At 42.1% G+C, this 14513-nt stretch overlaps 1 protein-coding gene and 1 long non-coding RNA gene across 3 annotated transcripts in view; both read right to left on the bottom strand.

The window, feature by feature from the left end:
* Nucleotides 1-11805, bottom strand: part of adck1 (aarF domain containing kinase 1) — a 321537-nt gene extending 309732 nt beyond the window's left edge. The window contains exons 1-2 of one of the 2 annotated variants that reach the window (XM_050061967.1): nt 11784-11805; nt 10560-10619 (exon numbers count right to left, since the gene is read on the bottom strand). The gene's annotated coding sequence lies outside the window, so the exon portion shown is untranslated. Of the gene's footprint in view, nt 1-10559; nt 10620-11132; nt 11494-11783 lie in introns of those variants that run through there. The other variant, XM_050061966.1, reaches the window with a different exon arrangement.
* A 1670-nt stretch (nt 11806-13475) lies between these two features.
* LOC126400973 (uncharacterized) overlaps nt 13476-14513 on the bottom strand; it is a 6644-nt gene continuing 5606 nt past the window's right edge. The window contains exon 3 of the long non-coding RNA XR_007571027.1: nt 13476-13718. This is a non-coding gene — a long non-coding RNA (uncharacterized LOC126400973). The remainder of the gene's footprint in view (nt 13719-14513) is intronic.

Genomic DNA, 14513 nt, shown 5'->3' with positions numbered 1-14513 from the left:
CATAGTAAATGCTAATGGAGAAATTGTACACCCTGCCATGATACCTATTTCTAGCCTCTGCCAACCTGTTGTGAAGCCTGCCGTACTTAGACACAACCTTATATCCTGAAACTATGCTTTCACTAAGTTGACAACTACCTGTGGCACTCTGAAATAGTCAAACACACTCCAAATGAGGCTATGCGGTACTGAACCAAACGCATTTGCAAGATCTAAAAATATTACATGTAGGTCCCTTTTGTTAATCTTCCCTGCCTGAATCTGGTGCCAGATCATGCTAGTATGCTCTAAACACCCTGAAAAACCTGGTATTCCTGCCTTCTGCACCATGGTATCTATTAAGCTATTCCTTTCTAAGTAGCTAGCGAATCTCTGCGCAACTACACTAAAGAAAATCTTCCCCTCCACATTCAAGAGAGAAATCATCCGGAACTGACTAAGGTCCACAGACTCCTTCTCCTTAGGAATGAGGACACCCCCTGTCCTACGCCATGCTCTTGGTATAATTTGTTTTTCCCAAACTATTCTTAGCTGTTTCCACAAAAATTTAAGGATATCAGGCGCATTTTTATAAACCCGGTAGGGGACTCCATTAGGCCCTGGGGCCGAAGAAGCCTTTGCACGCCTGAATACCTCCTGAACTTCCTTCCACCTAGGTGGCCTGACATCCATCTCATGCTCTATCCCTCCTAATGGGAAATTGGGAAAGTGTAGAGAAGAGGAAGCTCAGTTGGAGGGACCTGTGGAGTACGGAGGAGAATCGTATTAGATTCCTGGTTGGGGCTACATACAATGTGTTACCAACCCCCCAGAACCAAAAACTGTGGGTAAATGGGGACGCATCATGCCCATTGTGTTCAACTACCGCATCCTTAAAGCATATTTTGTCAGGCTGTAAAGTTAGCTTGTCACAAGGCCGGTATACATGGTGACATAACCAGGTGTTGAAAATTTAGCTGCAGGCATCGAAGGGAAACGAAGACAGGTAAATTCAGAAGGTTTTAAGAATAGGAGTTTAGCAATTCAGTTTGTCCGTGAGGGGGAGAAATACAGAAGGGATAAGTTAGTAAGGAGGCAAGGGTGTGGCCACCTAGAAGGTGCTTGTAAATGGGAAATGAAAGTAGATTTAGGGGGGAAGCTTGTTTTTCCCCAGGAAATAGTTTGTACCAAGCAGAGGCCTGACATAGTGTTGTGATCAGTGAGTCAACGGATAGTTTATTTCATCGAGCTGACAGTTCCTTGGGAAGACTCAGCGAAAGAAGCCTATGAAAGAAAAAAGCTTAGATATGCAGACTTAGGAGCAGAAGCTGAGCAGCGAGGATGGAAAACTAGGATTTGTCCAGTGGAAGTGGGGTGTAGGGCATTCATAGCAAGATCAGCTGTCTCGCTCCTGGGGGAACTCGGAGCGCAGGGACAGAGTTTGAGGAAGGCAGTGGAGGAAATGTCAGATGAATGGCATCAGCCATCTTCTATGGAGTGGTCTGCTGGGGCGGCAGCGTCTCGGTTGCAGATAGGAAGAGACTGGACAAGCTATCAAGAAGGCCAGCTCTGTCCTGGGATGCTCTCTGGACTCTGTGCAGGTAGTCTCGCTACCAGACAATCAGAGAACTCCGCCTTCTGATAGTCTGGGGACACTCCTTTCTAAAGTGTGTTTAACACACCAGAGAAAACGGCTGGCAACAAAGCAACGCCTCTTGCATTTTTTAAAAGGACATGGCCCCCCAGAAATGTGTGCTCCCCCTTTTCTCGTCCACAAGGAAACAAACACACAGACAGCTTGAAAATGGATGTCGAGAGATTTAACTCCGTTTTATCAAATGTGTGCTCAGTCCACAACATTGTGGAAATGAAGGACTTACAGTGACTTTGTTTAAAACTTTTAACGCAGTCGGACTATGTTTACAAGCACAAGAGTTCAGCGAGCCACCGAAGAACCGCCCTGCAGATTTACTATTGGTTCTGCAACGTAGGGAGTTTTTTAAACTCTGAAATTGTATCCACCCACCTAAACACAAAATCAGGGAGAAAGACATCAGTCTTTAGTTAAGCAAAGCATCTAAAGACTGACTTGTAAGTCTACTGTGCAGGTGGTGGGAGAAAGGAGGATGACTGCCAAGCTGTCATCTCTGAGGACTAACGACTCCCACCCCCTGCAGGAGGAGATAAAAGCTCTGGAGAGCTCCTTCAGCGATAGACTGATTCACCCAAAGTGTGTGAAGGAACGCGATCGCAGGTCCTTCCTGCCTGCTGCTGTCAGGCTACATAGCCAGCACTGCTCACAATAAATTGCACCATGGACACTTTAGGGACACCATAATAAGCATAACTGTCCCCCTTGTTGTTGTTTATTTCCACATACAATTTTCACTTTGCACTAAATATGCTCACTTTAATCCATTGCTCACTTTTTATTCACTGCTCTTTATTATTATCATTTATTGCTGTTTCTTGTATTTCTTGTACTTTGTTTGCATGCCTAGTTTTTTAAGTTTTGAAATTCTGAAATCTTTAATCTGACTCTTTCTCCTTGACTGCTGTAACACTGGAATTTCTCAATTGTGGGATCAATAAAGGTGTATCTTATCTCATCTCATCTTATGAAGCAGTTAGATCTAGTCAGTGGATTTGGATGAGGAGGGATAATGTCAGTTGGTGACCAGCAGGGGGAACTACTTAGCAGGGCAGTGCCCAGGAGGTGAAGTGGCACCTCTCCAGCCACCAGTCAATGCTCCATATTTGGTCCGGACGGGGACTTGAACAGGCAACCCTCCGGTTCCCAACCCAAGTTGAGCTACTGCCGCCCTAGCTTATCATAAGGCTTAGGAGGTTATTCACTGAGCGTTGATCCTCAAATTTCTTGTGTTTATTTGAACTCTATTGAATACTCTTCCAAAAAAAATTCCCCAAATTATAAAAAAGCATATTTCTCCAAACTGAGTGTTGTAGTTTAACCCACTAGAGACCCCTTGGTGGTTGAAATTAAGGTAATGGTACTACATTGTATAATAGCAAAGATATTGAATTTTGTCCTAATAGAAATTCAGCAAAATTATGAAAAAGCTTATTTTCCCAAATTCAGTGTTGTAGTATTAACAGCAGGAGAACATTAATGTGTGAAGTAATCTTTGGTGACACTACACTGCATAGTTTTGACATTACTGAATAATTTACTCCAAAACAATTCAACAAAATTATGAAAAAGCATATTGTAAGCACCATTTGTCAGTGATGAGTTTATTTTATTGTTAAATGTATGACTTGTTAGTATACAAAGAGAAATATGTTTTATTGTAATGTTGAAGAGGTTGGTAAACATGTATGGTTACTTAATTCCTATATATTTGACTTCTGTGCGTCTTTATATTGGTCCTGTGCGGCTACCGTACATATGCAATGAACAGGAAGTGAACCCTTGTTTTGAAAAATATGTGTTTTGAAGAAAATATATAAGATCGGCGGAGCAACACAGTTGTTCTACGGTTTAGGCTGTTGGTGTTGCTGCCAAGCTGACTCAACTCTCCTGTCATCTCTAAGAAGTGGTTATTTATAGAAGTGAATTAAGACGAAGACGAAAACAATGCAGACTAAAAATAGCCACTACATTAAGTAGAACAACTCGCTCAAGAGGAAAATGACTGCATCACCATGATGTCGCAGAACTGAACAAGACAAGAAAAGAACACAGTTTCAGTTAAGTGCCCAAAGACTGTGCTTGCAAAGAAGCTAGAAAGATATAAAAATGAAAATGTCTCGAGGCAGGAGGAAACTGAAATGCTGCAGAACTGTGTCACAAATGAATAGACGCCCACCACTCAGCTTCTTGAAAAAAGTTTTATGACTTAAGTTGAGCATTGGATAACTACAACAAAGCAACAACATGATGAAGATGTGAGTCCAGATGATAGTGTGTCTGTAACTAATACCCCAGCAGAAAAGAAATCTGGTCTCAAAGTTGCATGAAGCATAGTTAGTAGCCGTACGTCAAGATCATCTAGATCATCCAGAGTTTCATCCATATCATCTGTACGACAGACGGAACAAGCAGAACGTGCCGCTTTACTTGCACGTGCAGCATCCCTGAAACAGAGACAGGCACTAGACATCGAAGTATGCAAGTTAAAGGCAAAGAAGGAACAACTTGAAATTGAGATAGCTATTGCTGCCTCTACAGCAAAAATAAAGGTGTTGGAAATCTGTGAGTATGAGAGCTGTAAAGATGAAGAAATTGTTCATCTTGGGGCAAGCTTAGCAGACAACCAACAGATAAGCTGCCACAAGACAGAAATAAATAATGAGCGTACTGAACAGGTAAAAGCTAATGACCAACAAGTAAAACAAGAAAGTGACACACAGCAAGCTGATGTCAGCAGTAATTCAGTAAACCTGTGTGAAGTGATGCTGAAACAAAATGACATCACTGAGATGTTGGTAAAACAACAGAGACAGTCACGTTTGCCCCAAAGAGATGTTCCTGTTTTCAGTGGTGATCTACTTGAGTTCAAACCATTCATATGGGCTTTTGAACATACGATTCATGACAAAAACAGATAATGACAGTGACAGGTTATATTACTTTGAACAATTTACCAGAGGTGAGCCCAGAGACTTGATTAGAAGTTGTCAGAACATGAGTCCTTATCAAGGCTACAGTGAGGCAAGGAAATTGCTAAGTTATCATCATGGTAACGAACTTAAAGTTGCAACTGCATACATGACCAGAGCATTCAACTGGCCACAAATGAAACTAGATGATACTAAGGCTCTTCATAGCTATTCCCTGTTTCTTACTGGCTGTAACAACGCAATGCAAGACATTAGACAGCTTCAGGAAATGGACAATCCCCTCAGTCATTGTTTCTAAATTACCATATAAAATGAGAGAAATGTGGAGAGTCTCTGCCTTTGACATTCAAGAAACAAGTGGAATGAGAGCAAAATTTTCAGATCTGGTCAGATTTATAAACAGGCAAGCTAAAATAGCTGCAGATCCTGTCTTTGGTGTAATACAAGATGCTGAAGATAAGGGAAAACCTTATGCAAATGTGTGAATAAATTAGGTTTGTGCCAGTTTGAAAATTTTCCAACCGGTTTGATTTAAAGCCAAATATCTAACCGAACCGATATACCGATATATCGAATTATATACCTAATTTTACCACTGGGGGTCGCATTTGAGCTATTTTTCCCAGTACAAGCCCATTATAGGTGTAATGTGCTTCCAATCCACTAGGTGGCAGTAATGCTGTATTAACAGGCAATACAGACAAGGTTACACAAGAAGAAGAAGACGCAGAAGGACACTTCTCTCACAGCAGCAGCAGACAGCTGAGCGGAGCTGCAGAGTCTGCAGTCTGCGAGCCTCTGAGACAAACCAAGCAACTTGTAGGCTCCTCCACTTCATTTAAAAACAAACATAAGCCTTATTAAGTTGTCATAATGCATGTTACAATGCAAGATAAGTTGAATATAGTCCCTTGACACGCCGCTGATGGGAATGTTCAAGGTGGAACTTGTGGAACCACAGAGGCCAGAAAAGACAGTTGTGTGTTGTCAATTGTGCTTGTGTGTGTCAAGTTAAAAGGGGCAAAAAGCAAAATCGTTTCACCGCTAGGTTTGCTGTTGTGCACTGCCTGTAGACCAAAACAAAGTGTGTCATGAGACACACCTTCCTCTACCTCTGCTCTCCACCCTGCCACCCCCCACCCCACTCGCCTCGTCTGTGCAGCCGAGCACCACAGCACCTCCACGGACTATTACATCCAGACGGTCCCGGTGTTTCTTCCGCAGGCTCCACTTCACTCAGCTTCACTCAGCTTCACTCAGCTGCACAATATACCTGCTGCTTCTACATTAACCTGAATAACAAACCAGGGCTTGGTGCTCCGGTTGGATCCAAACGGAGAGCCGGGGCTAGCTGGGAAGCTAGCGGAGGCTAACTGGCTGTGCTGGCAGCTGAGTGAAGTGGAGCCTGAGGAGGAAGCACTGGTTAGCCTCGGTTTCACTATAGGCAGATTCACTCGCCACAGGGGCGAGGAAATAAAACCTAAACAGCCAACTTAGTTCGGCTTAGTTTAGCAGTTAGCGATGTCTTTCACTTACTCTTGGTCTCTGCTGTGTTTAGCTATTTCCCTGCTTTCCTGTTAGCGTTAGCACTAGTCGGCTGNTATATATATATATATATATATGTATGTGTGTGTGTGTGTGTGTGTGTGTTTTTCCAAACAACTTTTAATGTCGGGGCTTCGGACACTTGGATCACTACGGACAAGCAGTATGGAGATATTTTATGGTTTTAATTCTGTGTTCTTGGACGTTTTATTCTGGGTCGCAGTCAGCCATTAGGTGTGCAGTTGTGCTGCTAGCCACTTCTCCCTCGGATTTCCGTAAGTGTTGTGAGGACTCCAAAACTTCACCAGAGCCTCCCTCGGCATATGGGTGAGTAGATAATGCCTGAATTTTCATTTTTGGGTGCACTATCCCTTTAAGGGTTGGAGGAAGGTTGCATCGGTTCACGTTGCCAGCAAAAGTTAAGCATCCTGTGATCCTTCCTAGAAATCATAATGTCTCCACTTTGATCCTCAGATGTATTCATCAAGAAACAGGACATAGTGGAAAGAATTATTCTCTATCCAAACTGAGAGAAAAAAATTGGATTCCTCAAGCAGACTCTGCTATTAGATACTGTCAAAATGTGTAACATGTAGGAAAATCTCAGCAAAACCTGGTGAACAGAGAATGGCTAATTTGCCTCACGATCACCTGATACCTGACAAGCCGCCATTTACCAATGTGGGCACAGACTATTTTGGGCCTTTTGAAGTAACACGTGGGTGGAGTAGAGTCAAGAGGTATGGTGTATTACTCACAAGTCTTACTGTAAGAGCAAGTCACATGGAAGATGCCCATTCACTATACTGATTCATGCATAAATGTCTTCAGGAGATTTGTTGCAAGGAGAGGCCAGGTATCTATTATGAGATCAGATAATGGCACAAATTTGGTGGGAGCAGAGAAGGAAATGCGTGAAGCAATCAAAGACTGGAATCATTCAAAAATCTCAGAGACACTCGTGCAGAAAGCCATTACCTGGTTGTTTAACCCACCAGCCAGGTCACATTTTGGTGGCATCTGGGAAAGACAGAATCGTTCTGTGAGGAAAATTCTTACCCAGATTTTGAAACAGCAACCATTTGATGATGAACGCCTCCAGAAAGTTGTTTTGTGAAGTTGAGGCTATTGTCAGTGGTAGGCCAATAACAAGGGTGTACTGGTTCCAATAGTTTTGTGCGAGCAAAAGAAATCATTAAGGAGCACGCTGTGCGAGTACAGATTTCAACCAGCAGCAAAAACGAAAGGCGAATCCTGCCGGTTGTGGGTTGAACGGGGGTCACAGACAGTTCATCCGATGAACTCAGCTAAGCGTGCCAGGCGACCCAACTACAAAAGCCAGTGGACTAAAGACATCCTTTGTGTCTAATAGTAGAGCAGTAGGCCCAATGTAGCCCTGTGTGTGTGTGCTGGGCCCTTACCACACACATGATGGAGGAGAGGGTGGCTCCAGAGGAGTCTTTGTATCTTGTTTTCTTGTTTTCCTATTAAATGTGTTATTTAAAATTTTCACTGTGCTCCTAAATTTCTTTCTGTGCTCCTAAATGTGCACATGTGCTCCTAGTGAAAAAGGTTAGCGTAGAGCCCTGGTTAACAGAAAAGACTGGTGTGGGGTCCCTTCATTTTTACTGCAAGTGGTTACAATTACATGTCACTTATTGATGCAGTTTTTGAAGTATGAATTATTCCATTGAAATATCATTGATGTATTATAGAAAAGTGATTTATCTTTTTATAAATGACAAAAGGCACATCTGCCTAATTTTTGCTGTGGTATTGTGAAACTACTCAGAACCGTGATACTTTCACTGGTATCGTACCGTGGGTCCCAATTTTGGCACTGTGACAACACTACTCACACCTAACCATCTACTTCTCCTTAAAAGACAACCAGTACTACCACCTGGAGTGTTTCAAAAAGAGGATTTGTATGCCAAGAGGAGGTGGAAACAGATGCAGTACCTGTCTGACATCTTTTGGAAGCGTTGGACTAAGGAATATTTACCGCTTCTACAAGAGAGACAGAAGTGGTCAGTGACCAGGAGAAATCTGAAACCTGGAGATGTCGTCCTCATAGTTGATGACAGTGCACCAAGAGGCTCCTGGTTGATGGGAAAAGTTGAAAGGACACAAAGGCTCAAAGGGACTTGTCAGACGTGTATTTGTTAAAACTAAAACTAGTGTTTTTGAAAGGCCAATAGATAAATTGTGTCTGTTACTTGAAATGGATGAGTAAGAGTAGATATTCATATTTCACATGCAATGTGTGATTTACTTTGGCTTAAAGCATGGGATTTATGCCACATGTTTAATTTGAGTAAACTCTGAATTCAGTTAAATGTGGATTTGAAAGTTAAGACATTAAGATAACTTTAGGTTTAAATACATCAGAGTCATACAGTAAGTCCTGAGTTCGGAATAAAATGACGCTTTAATGTGCTATGTAATTGTTATGTGTCAGCAGTAACAATTAAGGGCTGGAATGTAAGCGCCATTGGTAAATGGTATGACTTGTTATACAGAGAGAAATATGTTTTATTGTAATGTTGAAGAGGTTGGTAAACATGTATGGTTACTTAATTCCTATATATTTGACTTCTGTGAATCTTTATATTGGTCCTGTGCGGCTACCGTACATATGCAATGAACAGGAAGTGAACCCTTGTTTTGTAAAATATGTGTTTTGAAGAAAATAAATGAGATCGGCGGAGCAGCACAGTTGTTCAACCGTTAGGTTGTTGCCGTTGCCGCCAAGCTGACTCAATGTGTAGAAGTCGTCTCCTGTCGTCTCGTTGTGATTTTGGGGACGCTACACTGCATAGTACTGACATTATTGATTAATTTTGTTACATCTCTTTTTGGTGTTGCACTTTGTAGACGGCCCCTGCGCATTCGTTTCGTAGTCGGTTGTGCATAGAGATCAATGTTATTGGCCGAGCTCAAAAGAAGGCTTGTTCTGATGAAATTAACATTGTAGCTTGTTGTCTACTTTACCAAGGTAAGAAAGTAGTGTCGGATGTGCTTCATACGACACTCCAGACACATCCAAACGGGGTCTAATCACCTCCTTACGCAACAGCCTCTGAATTGTAACTGTGCCTCAATGTCCATGCTTCATTCACAAAAGGACATGCCATATTTCTCCTTCCTGCTACATGCTTAGCCTCAGGCTTAGATGAAGCTACCTGTGAGCCAGCAGGTTTGCTTCACGGAGTAAGTTGCCATAGTAACTGACTCAGGGTTTCGCTGAACTGGCTTTGTGAAACGGAAAACTCAAGAATTTCCCTCACCTCAGGCTCAACATACTCAGAGTTTTCACTAATCTTGCTTTCTGAAATAGGGCCCTGGTACTGCAACTGTGACTTTATTCACAACATAAAGAAATCAGCACTCCACAGCTCAGATAAATATATTTCCTATGAGAGAAGCTAGACTGTGCTCTGGTGAATATATCATAACCACCATACCCACCAGACTGTTACTCTTTTCTGCTCCTGAATTTTAAACTGGAAAAATACCAGCTGTACTGGAACATTCATTCATTTTCTGTTAACACTTATCCTGTTAAGGGTCGCGGGGGGCTGGAGCCTAACCCAGCTGACACTGGGCAAGAGGTGAGCTACAGCCTGGGCAGATCACCAGACACATAGAGACAGACAACTACTCACACCCCGAACAGTTTAAAGGCGCCAATTAATCTAACCTGGATGTCTTTGGACAGTGGAGGAAGCTGGAGAACCCTTAGAAAACCCACACTGACACGGAGAAAACACACAAACTCCACACAGAAGGAAGATTCGAAACCCGAACCCTCATAATTGTAACAGTGCCAACCACTGCACCACTGTACCACTGTGCCTCCCTGTACTGGAAACAGTTAATTTCGCATTAAGTGTCAACCATGTTCACTTTAGGAGTTACTATAATAATGCTCCATTATATGCAATGTCAGATCAACATTTAAGCTGGGTTAGCAGAGGTCAGATGTTTTCACCCATGCATCTCAGACCACTATGGTCTATGAGGAGGTAGGCTGTTGTTACTGTCACCAATACCACTGACCCCTCTGCATTGTAGACCTGTTCAAAGCCTGCATGATGGACTCCTGGAGCTCACATCACAAATTCTAAGTAAAGTTTTAAATGCAGTCATTTTACTTGTGGTGGAGTATTTTCACAGTGGGGTATTAGTAGTTTCACTTCAGTAAATGATCAAAATACTTCTTTCTTTGTGTTTTATAAAGTTGAGAGACATGCGAGATACAAATGGTGAAACTTGTAGCTGCAGAGGCAACGACATGCTGACGCCAAGTCCACAGCTCCAAACACACTGAAGGCCACACTTCATCAGAGCCTTCATCCATATGTCTCAAACACTTCAGGGCTTTCTGGGATTTATCCCAATCACATCACAAAGACATATATCCCACATATAGTCAGTGATAGTTTTACCTGAGCAGGATGGCAGTTGGGAGAAATTTTCCTCGAGGGCTTTCAACCAGAACTGGATGTCTTGGTTAAAGATAGGAAAAAAAGGTTGTGGTTTAAATTAAATTTCCTAATGGATTTCTGTCGGAAAGAGCTTTCCTGGTGAAAGCCTACAAGGAAATCTGTAGAAACCGCAGGAATGCACTTTACCAAGACAGCCCGATTCATTCATAAATTTGGCATTGAATATTAATATTCACGTCAGCAGTCACCGGTAATGACAGAGCCAGCTGACGGACAGGCTGTGGTGGTCCGACTGTAGCTTACAGCTTGAAGGCACCTCATGTTAAAGCTCGTGTGCAGGCTATAAGAGCTCGTTACTGTACAGTGACGTTCTATGGCGGCTCTTACCTAAACAGCACTTGATAACTTGTGCTGTGCTCGGGACTGGCTGCTTGTTGTCGTACCGTCAGGAAAAACTACCACAGACTATTACAGACATCAACACGGAATCGTCACCAGTCACAAAGAACTTCGTGTGAGGCAACTACCCAATGTTTCTTAATCAATGTACCACGCGCGTTGTCTTTCAATTACCTGTCCTGTGTTTCGACCTCTTGCGTTTTCGACGCGAGAGCGAAGAACTCTGGTTAACGTAGTACTGCAAGCGATGACGGCTGCCAAATTCAGATTTACTGCTTACTCTATACTCTGATAAATACGCGAGTAACTACCTTTATGTTGTCAAGTAATACGGTCCGGGTGTATCCGTTAATATAGTCAGAATGTATGCCGTGACTGCTGCTGTTTATGATAGATAAAAAAATACAATGCGGTCGACCACGATGACGTTTTTTACACGCGTCACACTCGGAAGTCAGCTGTTCCAAACATAGATGATGGCCCAATTCCAATCCGGTCCCTTACAGACTCACTGACTGGCGCGTTCATGTGAAGTGCGTGAGTGTGTGAGGGCTGTCCCATTGTCAAATCGTCAAGTCAGTGAGTCAGTGAGTGAGCCCTTTATGCCCCCTTACCGTAGGTAGCATCGATGCGGACTTACGGTCATAGACATTTGGGCCCAATTCCAATCCGATCCCTTACAGACTCACTGACTTAGAGGCGCGTTCATGTGAAGTGCGTGAGTGTGTGAGGGCTGTCCCATTGTCAGATCGTCAAGTCAGTGAGTGAGCCCTTTATGCCCCCTTACTCGTCAAGTCAGTGAGTGAGCCCTTTATGCCCCCTTACCGTAGGTAGCATCGATGCGGACTTACGGTAAGGAAATTACCCACAGTTCATAGCGTTGTGACGTCAAATCCAGGGGTTGCCCTTGGAACACCGGAAGTAACACGGTCGGCAGATATGCAAACGTTAACATTATGGAAGGAGAGCGAAAAAACAGATAGATAAACAATGAAACATTACATTAACAAGGATTTAAGATGGTACATAAACACACATGAAGTCAGAGGAATACCAGTGGTTATATTCCACACACAAAGAATATAGATAGATAGATATATCTATATATAGATATATATTCTTTGTGTGTGGAATATATGATGACAATAACCGATAAATGATCACGCCCAGAGCCGCCAATATTAACATTTTGTAGAGAGGGGGATAAGAGAGGGGGATAAGTGCTGTCCCATTCCTATTTAGGAATGGGACAGTCCTATTTAGGACTTGAATAATGTGGAAAGAATGGATAAGGAGGCACACAGGAACGTTACTGAAGAGTCAGAGACGTGATTTTTCCAAATAACTCAAATGTTTTTATTGTAATAATAATATTGACAAAAAATAAAGCAACCAGGGACTGGGGCTGCTGAGGAAAAAGGAATGTTAATGAACAAAGGAAAATACTTAAAGCTGGTAAGCGAAATAAAATACTTTTATTATAATTCACTAAAATAAGGCCTCAATATCAAAGTTAAAAAGTCTGTATAAGAACCCAAACCAACTTAAATATAACTAAAGAAAACTAAGCAGAGGCCACATGTGGAGAGGCAGACTACATGGAGGAGTGTCCAGGGTGCTACCGCTACTCACCTCAGGTGCAACACAGCAAATCTCACAGCAACCTTTACAGCAATCCTCACAGCAAACAAACCCAGCTAACAAATTTTGGTTCCCTAAACGTTCTGGGAACGTTTGTTTTAAGTTGTAGGAACGTTTTTTTGAACGTTGCAACACAACGTAATATACTGGTATAAACGGCAAGTTTTCCTGACGTAACCAGAAGGTTATATTGATGTTCCCATAACGTTCTTGGAAGGTTAATTGAACGTTATAAGAAGGTTACCAAAACGTCTCCCCTCAAACGTTCCTTCCAAGTTAAAACTGAAAGTTTTCCTGACGTAACCAGAAGGTTATTTTTGATGTTCCCTGAACGTTCTTGGAAGGTTAATTGAGCGTTATAAGGTTACCAAAACGTCTTCCTTCAAACGTTCCTTCTAAGTTAAACGGCAAGTTTTCCTGACGTTACCAGAAGGATATTTTGATGTTGCCTGAATGTTTTGGGAAGGTTAATTGACTGTTTTAAGAAGGTTACCAGAATGTTCTCCCTCCAGCGTTCCTTCTAAGTTAAAACGGCAAGTTTTCCTAACATAACCAGAAGGTTATTTTGATGTTCCCAGAATGTTCTGGGAAAGTAAGTTGAATATTATAGGACGGTTGCCAAAATGTTTGAATGTTTTAAACACAATTATAAACAGCAAGTTTTCCTGACGTTCCCAAGGTTAATTGAACATTATAGGAAGGTTACCACAATGTTTTCAGTTTAATGTTCCCTTCATGAAAATTATAAAACAAATGTGATTCTGTTCCTACTCCTAGGAATGTTCCTAGAATTTTTTAACAATACCATTTACATCAATACCAATACATTTAAAGTGTCACCATCACATACTCACTGAAAAACCAGAGAGAAAAAAATTCTGTCAACATTGACATTTGTCCGATTTATTGGAAACTACGAGAAAAAAAAAAAACACCAGGAGAGCAAACAGGAACGCTTTCTGCTAAGGAACATACAGGAACATACAGAAACTTACAGGAAGTAACATAGATGGAGGAACACTGCAACAGGAACATACAGAAACATACAGGAAGTAACATAGATGGAGGAACACAGCCCTAGTCCTGGCTTTCTGCAGTTTGGTCTGCTGCTTCACCCCCCTGTAAAATAGAAAAAAAGTCATGTTAGATAATCTTTTATTGCAACACACATCACACTATCATACAAACAAACAAAAGTTTCTAAGACTTGGCTTTAAACAGCCAATGCAGGGTCTAAAATTATATTTTTGGCTCACCAGTCAAATGCCTGTGTAATGGCAATAATTCGTGGTGATCAAGAAAAACACAGAGAGCTGTCCTTTGGGCGTTTATTTTCTTTGAAATAAATTATCAAGCATTCAGACCCTGGAACCTCAGCTCCCGGGCGAATGAGAGACAAATTGACATACAGAGTGGAAGTACTTATACCAGAGAAACAGATAACGCCTTTGCGTACACAGAGAGAAACTACTTCACATATGCTGACCTTGTGGGCCAGATAAGGTTTAAGACATGTAGACAGACAGAAAAGGCCCAAACTACATGCAATATGAACAGTGTTTCCCATTAATTAACGAAACTATGGCGGCCCGCCATAGTTTAATTTGACTCTCATGATATAAATAATATCTCGAACACCGTAGCGTTTTGTGCCGATGTGCTCAGGCTGTCAGATCCAGCGCTCGACAGTGCGAGCGTTTCACTCGACTAAAAATACGTGTGTGCGAACTGTAAAAAATATTTAGGGGCACATGCGTGCATAAAAAAAATCAGCCGAAGCAGCCTATATTTTTGTCAATAAAAAAATATGATAATCTAACCGCAAATGTTGGAGGAACTCCAGCCGCCTTCCCTCTTCCCCGTGTAACACGGTTATGGGCGGTTTTCCAAGCCACTGTCGGCACAATGAATATA

This window comes from Epinephelus moara, chromosome 14 (assembly GCF_006386435.1).
Source record: "Epinephelus moara isolate mb chromosome 14, YSFRI_EMoa_1.0, whole genome shotgun sequence".
Classification (NCBI taxonomy): domain Eukaryota; kingdom Metazoa; phylum Chordata; class Actinopteri; order Perciformes; family Serranidae; genus Epinephelus; species Epinephelus moara.
The sequence above is the reverse complement of the archived record's forward strand: the minus strand, read 5'-3'. Positions and strand labels throughout refer to the sequence as shown.